The sequence below is a fragment of the Symsagittifera roscoffensis genome, chromosome 10, assembly GCF_963678635.1.
Source record: "Symsagittifera roscoffensis chromosome 10, txSymRosc1.1, whole genome shotgun sequence".
In the NCBI taxonomy this organism is placed as follows: domain Eukaryota; kingdom Metazoa; phylum Xenacoelomorpha; order Acoela; family Convolutidae; genus Symsagittifera; species Symsagittifera roscoffensis.
The window spans coordinates 38,387,508-38,401,066 of NC_087071.1; the positions used below are offsets into that span (position 1 = coordinate 38,387,508).

The 13,559-nt window shown below is 34.8% G+C and overlaps 1 protein-coding gene and 1 long non-coding RNA gene across 2 annotated transcripts in view; one reads left to right on the forward strand and one right to left on the reverse strand.

Annotated features, from left to right (window-relative positions):
• LOC134855596 (UDP-galactose translocator-like) overlaps nt 1-13,559 on the forward strand; it is a 433,562-nt gene that overhangs the window by 360,985 nt on the left and 59,018 nt on the right. The gene's annotated exons all lie outside the window — the stretch shown is intronic.
• Nucleotides 18-9,399, reverse strand: LOC134855582 (uncharacterized). Its single transcript, XR_010164510.1, has 3 exons — nt 9,275-9,399; nt 3,062-3,311; nt 18-565 (listed from the first exon to the last, which is right to left on the reverse strand). It is a non-coding gene; the product is annotated as an uncharacterized LOC134855582 (long non-coding RNA).

The following is a 13,559-nucleotide window of genomic DNA, read 5'->3' on the forward strand; positions in this document are numbered from 1 at the left end:
TGAAAAAATTAGTTGCATTTTCAGTTAAATGCCTATTCAAAGCTGTATTATACAAAATTTAATCAATTCCACTCGTTTTAACATTCAACAGTATTAAACTAATTAAACTTTAAATGCGATTAGTTGATAAGAATGTTTTGATCTTCCAGTTCTCCTGAGCATTAAACTGTTCATAATTTTCACGGCCGTGACAGATTTCGTCCCATGACAGATCTCGTCCCAATTTATTTTCAACAAATTTTGTCCCACAAATTTGGATATGGGATGATAGGATGTTGGATAAGGGACAAAACCTGTATGGGACGAAATCTGTTTATTAAATGAATAGGACGAAATCTGTAGTAGGGCGAAATCTGTGCCAATCAATTTTCACAGCTCGATGTTTTATACTTCTTGAGATTTACAGAGAATGTAAGAATGAGTATGGTCGTAGAAGTATGACCACATCAGTCGCATGGAATTAGCTTTCAGAGGCACAGAGCATGGACTGGCTGTCGGGTTGAACTTCCCGTCGATATCTAGGAGGCCAGGCACATACCAGCCAGACCAACTTCCGTTGAACCACCTAAAACAAACACCTGTTAGTTTCTGGATGTGATCAACCGTTGATCTAAAAAAGTAGAAAAGAACGTTAATTATAAGACAAATGCGTCGATAGACGCAAACTCATTATTGAATCGTGTTTGATAGACAAAAAGATGTAGTAAAAATATGATCACTCAAACTCGATTATGATCCATTGTAATATTTTTGTATCCATAAGTTTTGATTATAATAGATTATAATATCTATAATCTATAATTCAACTGGCCTTTAACCCCCTCCTAACGTTCAATGTCTCAAAACTATCTTTGGGAGATTTGGAAAGCTGGAGAGACAAAAAACTTAAGTACGATTAAAAAGCGTAAAAAAGTCAGGGTAACTGAAAATAAATATGAAGACAAGATATCAATTTTGGAAAGTATTTTGACCCACATCCAAATTTAGACGAAGGTAATCAATTATAACGGATTATTATGTTGTTTTTTGGTTATTTTGTTTGTCAATAACAAAATCTCTAAAAGTGAGAGTTCTTGTCAAACTTTTGTTCATACGAACACAAAGTCTTACGACGAAACAAAAATCATATTAGTTGAAAAGTTACTGCGGTAGGTGGAAAACAAATCTTCCGAAAAAATCGTGAAAATAAAGCTGATTTTTTTGTGGATAAAAAAAATAAAATGGGCATCATAAAACAACTCTAATGAAGCTGAAAAGAAAAAATACTAGCGTTATAAATTTGAATTGTTCTTAAAACATTTGAGACAGTTTCCCATTCAAAGCAAAAAATATCAACACTTCTGATGCAAGGTCGAGAACAAAATGGGAAAACAAAAAGGATAGTAATCTGTTATAAATGATTTTTTGTGCAAAACATATGTGGTAGAAGTTGGAACAAAAACAATTGATTATAATCAGTTTTAAAAGAATATAATTGTATCGAAAAACAGATGGTTTATTATTCAAATACAATTGAATAACTGTATTAGAAAACATTAAATTTTGATTTATAAAAGAGAGATTCCAATCGATTTTAATTGATTAAAATCTATTGTTTCTCAGTTTTAGTAAAACTTGTACTAAAATCATTATATAAGCGATTATAAACGCTTGAAATTGGACGCGGAAAGCTTCAATCTATATATTGCAACGTGTGATAGCCAACCGAAGCAGCGTTTAGCAAAAAGATCATAATCTGTTATGACTGGTTGAAAAGAATTAAAATTATTTTTTGATCTGACAAAAGGTACGATTTCAATTCATTGATTATTTTTGAGACTGACACTGACCGACCAATAAGTGTGATTGTTACTTATAAAACACTGATGTGGAATGCTCAGAAAAGCAAAAGACTAATAATAAATCAATCAATTTACAAGGATTGAGTTGAAAACACTAATCTAAACTGACGGAAAAGTATGAAATGAGTTAGCAAAATAGACACGGAACAATGTCCGCGAAACAAAAAAGTTCGGAAATTTGTCCGTTGGTTATTCGGATTTCCTACGAAAAACAAACTTAAGAGATCTAAAAATGTCTCTCGGTTAAAAAATGGGTTGGGATTGAAGTTCAATGGAATCTCAGACTGACAAAAAGGTGAGTAATTCATTTCCCATACACTTAACCATAAAATATAAACAAAACAATTTATTGTTTAATTGTGAGCACAAAAACTATTGATAGTTTTTTCAATTTAGAATGACATTTGGAAACTGATAGATCAATAATACTAGAAGTTTTGCCAGGAAGGAGAAAAAATTGTTTTGCGGTAAAATAGGAAAATCACTCTACATCTTCAAGTTGGCGCAAAAATTTCTGGAGTAGTTTTTTTTTTCACTGAGAGTAAGTGATATGTGTTATTAAATTGCTAGTAATTCATCCCATGCCACGGAAGAACAAATAGATCAAATTCAGCTGAATGAAAGAAGTCTAACCTATTTTAATGAGTGTTTTTTCTACTAGCAACTGGATTAGAAAACAAAAAAATCTCAGCGCAAAAAAAATGTCTTAGCATTCTTGTTTGTGTGCAAAATTGATATTGCAAGAAAAAAAATGAAAAATTTTGATTGTTTACTTTGCAAAAAAATTAGTCATACATATTCGATGTATTGAGGTGAAGTTGGTATGTACACACATCTATAAAAACAACAAAAAACTAAAATGCATCGGAAATTCGGAATTGCATCCATGGATTAATTGATTTGAGTCGGAGAAACAACCTGATCAGAACGACATTATTAATTAAAAAAACTGGATGCGCGAAAAAAAAGCAGGGACAAAACGGAATAATCTTAAAATTATCCATTTGTTGATAACACGCTCTTCAGTAAGTTTCGCTCAAAGATTTTGCTCAAATAAATGAAGGGTTTTCCTTACATTTTTCTTTAGTCTAGTCGGGGATTTTTTTTAAATAACTTGTTGCAAAATTGCAAAAAACCTCGAGCCGGGTAAGAGAACGAGAGTGCAACAACACATAGTTCCTTAAATGAACAAATTATGACGCAAGCACTGTTCAGCCAACCTGATTTTGTACGCCACTATCTTTCCTCCCAGTACTTTGTGGTCCACAGTTCGATCCAAACCTGCTTTCCATCGACAATCCCGGGTTGCGCTCTGAGTTATTTCTGTGCATTGTGGCTCAGTTGATGTATCATATATAACGCTTTGGCAGTGATTGAGTGACAAAATTGAAAAGAGCACGCAAATTTGAAGAGCAATTTTGATGCAAATCGTCATTGTAAGTTGAAGATTGTGAGGACGGTGTTTGTTTTCTGAAAAAGTTATAAAAAGGCGCTGCAGTTTGAGCACACTAGATGTCCAGCACAGTAATGAAACGTTTTTTAAAAGGTTTGAGCATCTCTGGAAACCATTAAAAAAGTTATTAATTGATATAAGGTTCCCCTCTTTATCAGCGGAAAGACCGGGAAAACAAAAAAACTGACGAATTTTACCAAAAACTGTGTGTATCGATTGTCTGGAAAAAAGTTAGAAAATATATAAAAAAGAGAATAATTTAAAAAGATACGGCTAAAAATCGTGACTAACAATTATTAATCAAATATTTATCAGTCAATTTGGAACTTATTAATCGGTCGCTTACGCGTGCTTCAATGCTGCGCGTTAATTATACCAAATTGACCAAATCGGCAAATTTCAAACCCCCGTGACTCTACAAAAAAGATCACAGGCAAAATAACATGATCAATTTTAAGCTCGAGAAAACAATATGTTTCAGAAGGTAAAGAAGAAAATCCATCAAAAATGCTTAGTTAAAAGGTCGAAAATTGATTGAATCGATCGACCCAAGCATGAATCTTCCGCAGTTTTTAGAACGCATGAACACGAGCAGCTTCGTATAATTTTCTTGAGAATTTCAAATGCGGTCTTAGGTGGATAAAATAGTTTCGTGTGATAACTGGAAACTTTGCCAATGAAATATTTCATCAAAATTAACTAGTAACTCTACAAAAAGGTATGCCAACTCCGCTCATCCTCTGTATCAGTTAACAATCTTTTTTTAAAAAAAGTGATGTGAAAAATTTTGACAACACAAAACATCTCTATAACAAAAATTTCAAAGGACTTGCAAAAATAATTTTCAAACAAAGAATCATTTTTAATCTCTGTTTTACTTAGAAATTTTATGGTTTTTTTTTCTAACTGTAACTTTTTCTTTTTTTATAAACACATACTCAAAAAAAATTGTTTCAAAAAACAAATGACAATCGACCGAAGAAAATATTATACCAAGAATTTTTAATGTTTTAGAAAAAAAACAGCTTTTAATTTGAGATTCATGGTCACATAAAGTAATATGAGCCTTGTTTCATGTTCATCTTTTGTTGTGAGCGTTAGTATGCAGCATCGAGATAGTTGTATACAGTTGCAAATCTGCTGCTTTGTTCGCCGAAGAAAACTGATTTTGAAAACAACAAGACTGCTCGTGTCAGGGCAAAGCCCTGAATGCTCCGACTTCCTTTTAAAGTTTTATGGAGCAGTAACAGCATTAAAAAAATTAATGTAGTAAAATAAAATGACCGTTTTTCTTCTAAAATTTGAACTTTTTTAAATGAAAATCATCCCCCCACACGCCATATAAAGTACAAAAGGGTATATTTTGCTCCTGTAACAAATCATATATGGTAAATAAGCTTCTTTCAACCAATTTGGAACGATTTTAAGACGGATTAACTCTCCGCTTACGCGTTAATAGCGCGAAATATATCGCGCGTTAATTGTCCCAAATTGGCCAAAATGGCAATCTTTAAACCCCCAAAACTTTACTAAAAAAGATCACAGGTGAAATATCTTTTCAAATTTGAGCTCAGGACAACAATGCTTTTGTAATGATATAAAAATTCTGTCAAAAATGGCTAGTTAAAAAGTCGAAATTTGTCTAAAGAAAAAAACCCACCCGAGCACAAATATTCCGTCACTTTCGTATCGAAAGCCGGAACAATAAAAGTTTGTGATTTGAGAAGTAAAACAAGACTACTCGTATTTAAGGGCAAAGTCCCGAATGTTTCGACTGCACTTTGAGGCCAGTTTAAAAATTTTGTGATTAAAAAATTGACAAATAATCGAAATAAAATTTTTTTCTTGTTGTTATCAATATATTCCCTATGAAGGGATGCCACTTTCAAAGATTTGTGTTTATTATCTCGTATTCAAAAAAAGAGCAAATGGTTTGCCTCCGTTCAATTTGGAACTCATTAATCGGTCGCTTACGCGTGCTTCAATACTGCGCGTTAATTATACCAAATTGCCCAAGTCCGCAAATTTCAAACCCCCGTAACTCTACAAAAAAGATCACAGGCAAAATAACATGATCAATTTTAAGCTCCAGAAAACAATATGTTTCAGAAGGTAAAGAAGAAAATCCATCAAAAATGCTTCGTTAAAAGGTCGAAAATTGACTGAATTGACCCAAGCATAAATATTGCGCACTTTCTTGAACGCCGGAACACGAAAGGCTTCGTATAAGTTTCTTGAGTAATTCAAAATTAGGTTTAGAGGGTTTCTGGATCTTGGATTTGATTCATTCGACGAATTGAACAGAGAATTGAATCAACGAAATGAAAAAGTTTATGACTAGTACGGTTTGATAGCTTGAATTGCTGACAATGGTTTTAATCATAACGATTTTTAAGATGTTGGCTGCAAACCACTCACTAGCGGACAGGGTATCAGTTATGTTTTCAGCGATTAAATTAGTCGAGGCTATGAAGGGAGGGAGGGAGCAGGAGTTAGACCTAATCTATGCACATACAGCTCTACACAGCTGAAAAAGATCCAGCAGTTAAGCCTGGAACGGTTGCCACTATTCAGTGCTGATTTATATTGTAAAGAAAAATGCAATTGAAACTCGAAAACTAGAAGTCGTATTTCTCAAATTGGGTAATTTTAGACCAAAGAAAGAGAGAGATCATGATTAGGCCATTAGCAGTACTAATATGGTGCAATAATTGTTTGCAAAACTTGGGCATAACATTTTTTTTGGGTTTTTGTCAAATAAAAACTGTCCATGTCCAAGCTATTGTTTTGATTGCTGAAAAAAAAACGATAAAAAAGAGAGCCTCTAATGCAGCCCAACAAATTTTAAAAAAGATATCCTTCTTAATTTTGTAGAAATAGGATATTTTTCGTTTAAATGTCTCTAAATGTTCATTTCCTACTATATAAAATGCGGTGACAAGACAAAGAATCCCATACGAAAGTGTCCCATTACTAAATATCCCATACCAATATATCTCAATGGACACAATAGCCCATGCCAATATAGCTCACGTCAATTAAAATATCCCATGAAGGATTGAAAATTAATTTATGGTATAGATTACCAAGGCTTGGTGCATATGTCTACATCGCAATTAAAAAGAGTCTCATAAAGATACTGCTGATGGTAAAAGACTCTTTCCTAGGGATTAATTTTTTTCAACCTGTTAATGGAGTCAAAATTGAGAAAATTTAATAACGAAACACAAAGCAAAGATATTTTATTACACAAAGAGCACCAGTCCACTGTGAAAGATTTTATCTACGGTAAAATTCAACACAGCAAAGAGTTCCTTATTTTGGATGGGCACGAGTTCACTAAAAAACGAGACACCAAATCTACCAATCTCTGGCGTTTTGCAAAATGGCGTTGACATAATCGCCCAATAACACGTCTAACTTGCGATGAAACCATTTAGTCACGAGCACAGCCATGAGTTTTGCCGCGGTCGCGTAGAAGCAAGGCAGCTAGTTAGTTATTTGAAGGAAACAGCAAAATCCCAAATGAATCCTGTGAACAGCAAAATGATAGCAGCCAGCCTCAAGACTATGGACGATAATCCGCGAACTCAGCTTTCATTTCCGTCACGTGTAGCCCTTTCATGAACCCTCAATTGGAACAAAACGAAAGAACAACTGGAAGTGATTTCATCGACCGACCGTCAAATCGATATTCCGGAAAAATATTCAATTTTTTGTCCAAATGATAGCAGAAAAGAAGACAGCGAGCAATTCCTTTTTTTAGAGACATAGAAAATTTTTATGCTCTTCACGTCCATAGCAACTTTTGGCTTTCTGACGGAATTTTGAGGTTTGTCTGTCTCAGTTTTATCAATTGTACTCAGTACTTTTCCAGATTGGCGGCTTTTATCCCCCTGCGTTTACGTTTTGCTTGGCAATAAAAAAGATTTCACTTACAACAGGTTTCTTGAAGCACTGATTAGCCTTATTGGACACGTTGTACCCAAAAAAAATCTCCTTGACATCGAACAAACTGCCTTAAAAGCGTTTTCGTCCCTATATGAGTCAAAGGTTGCTATTTTTAATTATGCCAAAGTATCCATCGCAAGATTTCGGATTTAGGACTGAAAAAACCTTGTTGCTAACCAAAACAAAGCTAAGCCTTAACCTTACTAATGATCCCAGTTATAATCTTTGTTCCTCTTTCAGTTGCCGAATCGGCGTTTACTCTTGACATAGACGAAACTTGCCAAACTGCCGAAAAGTCGGTTATTCCAACTAACTGATATTTTCGCAAAAATTGACTAGCTCGCATCATTTTTCATAACGGCGTTACGTCGCTTGTCCACGGAATCAACTCATCCATTCATACGCTCATAGAAAAAAAATCAGTTTGATTCTTACAACCATAAGTTCAATAATCTGAAGCAAGCAGCCGTATAATCAATCAAAACCGTGAAATTTATCGAGAACTCAGAAACAAATTCCAAAAGATAACTAACTCCTACAAAAACTCAGATATAGTGAACTATGCTCAAGCTCTGGCTCATATGACACTCTCCTCGATTTCATTTTTTCAAATTAGCGGCCTTATTTTCTCAAATTGTCTGCATTTTGAGGAATTTTTAATTGATTTTCGAAAAATCACAAAAAATTCGGCTTTACAGCCATTGTAGAGGTACCAATTTTTGGGAGCTGATAGAGACAATTTTTTTTGATTCCGAACTAAAATTTGTGATCCACTGTAAATCGATCGTTTGCTCTTTTGACCAAGAGTAATAATTTTTAACCTTATCGCCAAGTGAACTTAGAAAGTCATTTCTTTTTGATTTGATAGTTCAAAAAATTGGTGGATATAAAATTTGCTTTGACGTTTTCACGCTTCGAACTGAATTTGATTTCACGCGCTTTTTAAAAGTTATAATTGCTTTGATCAGTTTGTTCAGTTTGTCATCTTGGTTTTAAATCCTTTGATTATCATTTTGCGATATTTTAATTGTTTCGATTCCTCATCTCGGATAATTTAACTTACGTGGCCTTCAATCTTTTGGGTTATTTTCGCTGGGATACCTTGAAAAGTAAGATATAATTTCTCATGATACCATAAAACACTAATTTTGTATTTTAAATCAGTAAAACACTTTTTGAACGTTTCGCTCCAATTTTTGCACACTTTACTCTCTTTAATTACTGCCGAACTTTATAGAAGACTCAGATTAGTACCAATTTGAAGAGCAATTGAAAATTGTGAGCAATTGAAAAAAAACATTAGGCGTCATTTTTGATTGAATAAAAATCGAAATAAAAATTTTGGGCCCGAAGTTTGCAAAATAGAATGGGTACCGAGACAACTCGTAACAGGAGTCAAAATCTATCAAAAAAACAACTATCAAAATCTATCAAGGAATTAACTTGAGAATTTCAGTTCCAAATTTCTTTTGCGACTGCGGTAGGGATTTTTAATTGCTGTGAGTCGTGAAATTTTTGTCGTGAGTTCCGTCCTTTAATGCGACTGCGGCAATGATTTTTCATTGTGAGTTCCGTCTTTGCGACGGAAATTTTTGTCGTGAGTTCCGTTTTTTAATGCAACTGCGGCAATGATTTTTCATTGTGAGTTCCGTCTTTGCGAGTATATTGTGAATTATAAAGCGATTTGTCTTTTTTTCGAGTTGCCCTTTGTTGCGAGTTATCGCATTTCAAACCATCCTATAGAAAGTTCCCCTATCTTACAACTTCTGATAAGATTTGAAGGAAATTTCCCAATTTTATAACTCTCACGAAAATGTAGGAAAAATTTGCAGTCTTGCAACTTTTTGCCAGAAAAGATTCTGTCTTAGAATTTTCTTGTAAGAAAAGTCGGTATCTTACAGCTTTCTTACAAGAAAAAGTCCCTATGTTGTAACATTCTTAGAGCCTATTTTTGTAAGAAGTTGTATGATTCTTAAAAGATGAGGTCTAAGGTAGCAACTTTTGGTCAACCCGAGAAGTGCAATCTAACCTGCAGAAAATTGACGCAGTTCAATTCAACAGTTAATTGAAAGACTTAACTTCAAACACAATTTAAAAAAATTGATTTTTGTTAGCTAGCTCGCTTAAAAAGTTAATTTTGATAACTTGCGTTTAATGTAATCAACAGCAAATAATGTGTTCACGTTTGGGCTAACCATGCAAGCAAAATGCATGTTTACTTACTCAACTCTTTTTTTTTTTGCTTTTTCTGATTTTATTCTAGCATTTATTGCTCTCAAGTTGATGATTACCGTAATTTAAAACATGAGCTTTTTTATCTATGTTAAAACTGTGTTTTGTATTTAGCGCTTTGTTGAGAATCAGAAAAAAGTAATATTCGAAAAATAAATCTATGATTCATTCTAAGCTCAGCATACCAGTGACCTCATCTTTTTTGTGGGTGAACGAGTGTGAAATAACAACTTGGGTTGCTGGACTCAATTACCCAAATGAGGTCAGCATGCAACTTGCTACATTTGTTGAGTGGTATGGGTAAACACACTCCCTCAGCCAAATTGAAAAACGGTCTTTTGAGTACGATTATAGGTTGAATAAATCTCAGCAAATAAATTCGAGTTTTTCCAATAGAAAAAAGTGGGATTGTTTCCCGGTGAATACAAAGCGGAACAAATAAAACTAAAGGACACTTCGGCCACATTTTAGCGGGAAATGCCTCCAAGACGTCTGACGATACAATATTTTGATTGAAATTGGTCCATTTAAACATTTCTTTAGAATTTCAGATCCTGGTAGAATCTAGAAAAAAAACATGTTCTTTGATTCCGAATTTGCACTCGTCTTCTAGGCCAATATAGGAGGAAACGCAAAGCTCCAAACCAAACCAGAAACAAAGAGAATCTAAATATCTTCTGTGATTATTCAGACGCTTTTTGAGACATGCTTGCTGACGTCAACTTCAAGACTTTTGTTGATTTTAAAAAGTCTTGCCCTATCAGATTCTTTTTGAGGGCGCTGATTTTTCTTAAATTTGTTAAATGTGAAGTTACATAAGATATGCAATTGTTTCTTGGCTTAAATTTATCTACAATCTCCCAAATAGTTGATTGTTGGCGGGCAAAGTTTATCAATGTTGTATTATTGGAAATTTGAAAAATTGAATTACTTCAATCTTATTTTTAAAAAATGGGATCAGACTGCCATTAAAAACTTCTTTTTTTTGCAAAGAGTTGCTGCTCTCTGATTAGTGAAAATCATGTCCTGAACAACACTGCAACTGAATACAAATCTGACTACCTTAGAAATAATTAAGGATAACAGTTCATTTAAAGGGGAGACAAAATACCAGAAACTATCAATTTCTGCTTCGAAAGATCTCTCTTCACGTAATTTAAGCTTTTTGACGTTTTACAAAAAAGCAAAATGACTCTTTTATAAATATAATTTTACCCCTATTTTTTCATTCTATGATTTGACGATGTTACTGTACAGGCTTTTGAAAACGACCGAATATTTGTGCTCGGGTTGTTTTTTGTTCTGATTTTTAAAATTAAAACTTGGAAAAGTTTGAATAACTTTGTTTCCTTTAATTTTTTTTTCATTTGTTTTCAAGGCCAATTAACTCTATAGACCTTACAAGACAGTGGAACGAGAGCAGTTGACGTAGATTTGAACACGAATGATACTTAATGTTCAATTAAGAATGCAACTATTCAGACCAACAACAACAAATCAACTGCACCTTTTGTTTCAGGCGTCTCAAGCTGGAGCTCATCAAGGTCAATTGGCAGGTTTTCAGACAGCAAACTGAATTTTAACCCGAAAGATCTAAGAATTGTACAAAATTCAAGCACTTGTGCGTTATTTAGTTGTGTGTACACACATCCAGTAAAATGTATCACTAAAGATAGGTTTATTTTTCCGAATTTATTCAGTGTAAATGAGTTTTGTTTTAATTGAGTACTTCAACTTTTAAGTTTGGCTCTCTCTCCGGGATTCTTCGAGTTTTGAACTTCATTTGCTTCTTTTCCGCATTTTTCCAAATCTTCAACCCATTTTTGTTAACACTCCTCCTTCGTCGGGTCGATCTTCTCGCCGGCTCCTTAAACTGCTCGTTGGATACCCGAAAGGTTCCGGATGTTTATGCGGTTTCGTTCGTCCCGCTCGCTTTCACCGCCTCGTTTTGTTGGTTGCTTTCAGGTCACTAAACAATCTCTCCGGTTCGATGACGCCTTGATCCTCGCCATTCTTGTCCTTGCTTGACTCATTGATTCGTCGTCTGTTCGGGTTTTCGATTTCGTTTCTTTCGCCATGTTTTTGAGGGATAAACTTTGGCTTTTCCGCTCCGATTGAGAGTATTTTACTATGTAAAAAATGATGTGCCCGCTATCGATGAGCCTACTGTGTTCGCGCCTTGATAACTTGTCCTGGGGTGCTCGTTTACTTGGGCCACGTGCTACGTTTCAGTTTTTCTTTTGTTTTTTCGGATCTAAATACAACACCGCTCTGTTTTAACAACTGTTTTTTTGGAAGAATGCATTTAACCATATATGCCTTTGCGGATAATTTGAGTCAAGTGCCCCCGTTACCTGTTAGACTATTTTTCTGCCTCGGGTACAGTTGTCTTGCAATTTTTCAGCCAAAGTGGTTCTTATGGATGGGTCAGTTCGATCTACACCTCGGCGATCTTGTGTTCATCCAATACCCTTGGTGTTTTCTTAATATGTGAGCCCATTATCAGATCACTCAATTTTTCTCCGTCATCCTTGTTAAACTCGATGTCGGTATCCCGTCAGGTGGACTCATCTAAACATCGTCGTTTTTAGTTATTATATGTTGTTCCGATCCAAATTAGAAAAGTACCCGGTTGCTTGATCCATGTGCATTTTCGTAGTTCGACCATGAGCTGCAAAATATATCTTTAAGAATTTGAGTATCCTTTTAGACTTGTTAGCTGAGTATAAGTCTGCGGATGGCAAACGTGTGAACGCTTCTACCGCTACTAGCGCGTACTTTTTCCGGTAGCTTACATAATTTACTAGTCAGCCGATGTCCAAATGGACCATTTCATTTGGCTCCCTCGGTTTACACAATTGGTCTTCAGTTGAAAATTTCTAGCGTAGGATTTTTACCTGCTTCCAGGCAGCGCTTGAAATACTTGGCGATGCCTAAGAGATTGCGATGCATCATCAAGAAACATAAAACAATCGAGGAGCCCAAACGTTTGTCTCGTCCGTGGTGATTGTGATGGAGCCTGTTCATCGCCGACTGGGTTGGTGCCTTTGGAATAGCTAAGCGGACATCCATCCACAGGCAATTTTAAGTTACTGCAAAAACGTTATAATGATGAGGATAGTACTGGCTCATGCGCGTTACTGTTTTCCTCATCTTTGAGTTCCTGTCCAGTATGACGACTCTTAACGAGTTTAAGGTTAGGTAAATCCGGGTAATCAATATTAGTCAGTCCGGGTAAATCGGGTACTCAGCCCGTCGGTATAACGGAGAAAAGTCTCTGTATTGTAAAATGGGTAAAATGCCTGGGTTATTGATGAGCAAACCGTAGAATAGTGTTCTGTATTTTCGTCAAAATTGCGTGTGGTTTTTTTTCAGGGGAGTTACACCAATATTGGAATAAAAATTTGGAAAATTAATTGAGGGTTTAGTTCGCATTGCTTTTTAGCACCACGTTAAGACCTGCATTGCCTGACTGAGGAAACTTTTTACTTTTATTTTACATTTTTTGGTTTTTCCGGAGAATTAAAAATTGTCATTTCAACTTGAATTGACGTAACAGCTCGAGAACAAAGTTTGATTTTAGGCCGCTCGTCTTTTCAGAAACCTTTCCGTGTGCAATTATCGTGATTGGCTGATTTTCTTTTGGTTTCTTCCTTGCAGATACTCTTCAAACAAAGTGTCTTTGAAACTCCGCCAGCATCGTAGGTTAATTGTAAGACTCATTTTTGTGTCAGTGGTGTGTATACCTAGACTTGTTCTTGTATAATTGCTTGTTCATTTCTCTTGATTCCAATTGCAATAATTTATACTCCCGTTTTTCGTTACCATAATTATTTTTTGACACCAAAATTTTTCGTAGTGCTTTTATCTGAAATTAGTTGTAGTGTTACAATATGTTCTGCGTTAAATAATTGGTTTATTTCTCTGTCTACTTAAACTGAGAACTAACAGACATCCCACGACCTTTCTGCTGTATATGTTTCGAACGATCGAAAATTTCTGACTCAAATAATGCGTTTCGAGTTTCATTTATTTATAAACTATTACTGAAAAGGACTTGCAAATATAATTTTGCCTAGTCC